Source organism: Octopus bimaculoides, chromosome 1, assembly GCF_001194135.2.
Source record: "Octopus bimaculoides isolate UCB-OBI-ISO-001 chromosome 1, ASM119413v2, whole genome shotgun sequence".
Lineage (NCBI taxonomy): Eukaryota > Metazoa > Mollusca > Cephalopoda > Octopoda > Octopodidae > Octopus > Octopus bimaculoides.
Window position 1 is genome coordinate 96,169,124 of NC_068981.1, and position 516 is coordinate 96,169,639.

Sequence of the window (516 nt, forward strand, 5' to 3'; positions counted from 1 at the left end):
TTCTGTAGCAGGTCGATGGAGGGTGCATCTTGGTGGTGACGAAGGTTGTCGTTAATTTTCTTTGGTTCAGCGACTGTAGATATGAAGACTGTAGTTCTTTAGTTCGAATCAGCAAAAAATGTAGTGGTATCTAGCATCAGGAGCGTTTGATCCGAGCTCAAAGATGAAAAAAAAATTAGTGTAATAGGTGTAAAACAACTTGCTGTGAACGAATATGAAGAAAAAAATGCGCGCTCGCGAACGGGTGGGGTGGGGAGAGTACGGATAATACTAGTAAGGCGTTAAGTTATTTCCCTTGTATTTTTATTTACCTCCCTAAACTGGAAGATTACCCTATTTTGGATATATTTCCCATTTCCATAATTTTTTTTTTAGAAATTAGGCATCATTTTTTTGGAGAGGTGCGCTTCTAAAGAAGCAACCTTGTTAACACCCACCAGACTTGTTTATTTATTTATTTTTTTGTTCCCGGTGAAGATCTTTATGACATGCTAAAAATAACAGCTACAGATCTGG